Genomic DNA, 3,226 nt, shown 5'->3' with positions numbered 1-3,226 from the left:
GGCTTTTGCCTTCCGTGGGGCTAAAAGTTATAATTTTTTACCCAAATTTATCAGAGACACAGATAGCCTAAGTGGTTTTAAAAAGAAAATTTTTAAGAATATTCTTAATTCGTAACATGTGACTTTAGTATTGAAATATAAGCTAATTTTTTTTTTTTTTTTTTTTTTTTTAATATCATGTTATCTTATTATGACGTTTTTATGACTTAATATCTTATATTCATGTATGGCGGAAGAGCCCCCAGGGGGGAGCTATGCAATAAAGTATGTATGTATGTATGTATGTATGTATGAACTGGTGTTATATCCTTTCCTAAAAGGGAGATAGTCACTTGAGGGAATTTACGCAGTAACTGCGGCACTCCCACAAGTAAGATTCTGGTTTTCTCCGGATTAATTAGTAGAGAATTTTGGCAGCACCATCTGCAGATTTCTCTCAGGTCTTCATTCAAAAGGAGGAATACGCACCTTATTTCAGCTGAGCGAAAAGAAAGGTATAGTTTACTATCGTCAACGTAACATGCAAACTTACAATGGGCTGGAACAGCTAGGAGATTTTAAGTGTTAAAATTTCCCAGAAATACTTTTCAATACAATATCTTTTTATAATCACAGAACTTTCAGAATTTTATAACGAAACGCCACGTGAATTGTTTGGCCCTAAAGCCGAGTAGACAATTATTCCATTGATAGTCAGTCGCTTTCACTTTTTTTCGATTTTACTAGCTTTTTGAGACACGCTTTTGCTTCGAGATATTTCTTGGCCATTTTGCCTTGCTTTTCTTTTTGATAGCGTTTATTATCAGGTAAAATTTGCATATTGACTTTAGCCGTGCACTGCAATATTTATCTTACGTCGCTATTTCTGAGAAAACTTCTTGAATAAAAATAAAAACCTGTTTCACCAAAAATCAGGCAAAGAAATCGAAAAGAAGCGGATTTATGCAGCAAGATGACATTGGTACAACTATGATTGAAGCTGAAAATGTCATTAACCAAGAAACGTTTTGGAAATAGAATGCCGCGAATAAAACCGATTTATCATCTCTTCTGTACCCAAGGTAGAGCTGATCTGCAACTTACGCTTGGTTCCGTCACTTGGACTTCTTGTTTAGAGGCCGGACTTGGTGTCAGACCAGGGCTTGCTGAAATATTGGAAACACAGGAACTGACCCCGGGTCCAGCCGGGCCCTGGGTACAAATTGTACCCAGATCACCCGATTCGCCTTTAATCACCCGATTCGCCTTTAATCTACCGCTTATAAGCGAATCTAATTATACCAAATTACCGCATACATGCTGATAAAGTAGGACCTATTTACCTACCGAGATTAGATTACCGAGAACAAAACAAAGGCCAAAACAAAAGAAAACAAAGGAAAACAAAACAAAGGCAATGATTTCAGAATGTTTTCGGTATCGCAGTCGCACTTGACATGTGGTAAGGTTCAAGCGAAAGAGGAAAATTCATCGCTTTTACATCTGGTAAAAAGAGATCATGGATAAAATTCCACGCGTGAAGATTACTGAAGAACAGAAAAACATTCTGAAATCATTGCCTTTGTTTTGTTTTCCTTTGTTTTCTTTTGTTTTGGCCTTTGTTTTGTTCTCGGTAATCTAATCTCGGTAGGTAAATAGGTCCTACTTTATCAGCATGTATGCGGTAATTTGGTATAATTAGATTCGCTTATAAGCGGTAGATTAAAGGCGAATCGGGTGCCCAGATAGTCCACGAAGGCCCTGAACACCAGGTGGTCCAGATGGCCCGGCAGGGCCCTGAGTACAAAGTTGTCCTATGATGCTACTGCTGCTATCATTAATTTGAAACAACTTTCTTCTTACGATGATAAAACCGTAAATCAACGATACTGGAACACAGAATATATCAAATACGCTTATTACGCTTTTAGTGGGTATCTTTTATTTGCGATAAATGTAACGAGCGAAATCTAAAAGTAGAAGTTACATTTTTCCTTACTATAATTCTTTCCGGGTTTATCTTGTTATAAGATGATAAAAATACTATTTCTTCATGTCAGTATACGAAACGTTCTTTATCATAGTTGCGGGTAAACAGTAACAACGTACATCCGATCTTGGAATCAACCCAAGAGGAGAGGACTGTGGGAAACCACAAAAAATCGCTGTTAAACGGAAAATTCCTGGGAAAAACGTTTATCGAGAAGTCTGGGGAAATGTTGGAAAATTAAGTATGTTACAGAGTTTAAGAAAAAGTTATCAGGTTAAACAATGTGATTACACTTTTACTGTTGCGATAATGGCTTCGGGATAGGTCTAAAATAGGCTTTTAATATCGATTGCAAATATAACTTAATGTAAACATTATTTGCTCCTCATGAGCACTACGACTGGACACATTTGAAAAAAATTAACGCACCGATGACAAAAAAAAAATGATATGGAGGGAAGCTGGTAGTATATTAAAAAAGCTAAATTGTACTTCCTCTCGTTTCTGGTTCAAGTCTCTATTAACCTCTCTGCAAAGACTCCCACTACACGAATGGCTTTACGTTTTCCCCTTCAGGATTGACACTCCCAGTAATGGATGTAGCAATACATCTTTGGTACTCCACTTGTTAGGGTACCTTCGCATTTGCACTTGTAGATTCTCTTACCACTTGAGACGATGCTTGATAATTGAACAAATTTTGCATCATTTGTATCACAGTTTACACCGATAAACGTCCCATTCTGCCGAAATAAACAACAACGGTAATGATACTGACAGAATAATGATGATTAGTGATAATGATAAATGACGTCAGACTTCGATGCGCGCAGGACTAATTAAACCTTTTTTTCCTTTTTATAAATATGTAAATCCCATCTTATTAAATGCTCAAATTTGTAACATTCTTTATTATGCGAGGATAGCTGACGGTTATCTTTTGACTTCTCCGTCTTTAAATAATGTTATCATAAATGCATTCACCATGTTCAGAAACCCAAAAATGTAATGATTTTTTGTCCCCCCCACCGCCATACAATTTATGACCCAAATTTTCCGAAAGACTCTTTGCGTTATCGCTGGCACAAACAAATCTCTGCAATCTTCGAATGCGTCCGCAATCGATTTGTGGCTTACCTTCATTTTTCTGCCACTGTCTAAATTCTTTTAGCCTAGCATTTGATAAGGTTTCCACGGAGAAATGAAATTGTCTAACTTCATATATAATATGGATATATCAACAAAGTTGAAATGGTA

This window comes from Stylophora pistillata, chromosome 6 (assembly GCF_964205215.1).
Source record: "Stylophora pistillata chromosome 6, jaStyPist1.2, whole genome shotgun sequence".
NCBI classification, from domain to species: domain Eukaryota; kingdom Metazoa; phylum Cnidaria; class Anthozoa; order Scleractinia; family Pocilloporidae; genus Stylophora; species Stylophora pistillata.
This window is presented reverse-complemented; position numbering follows the sequence as displayed.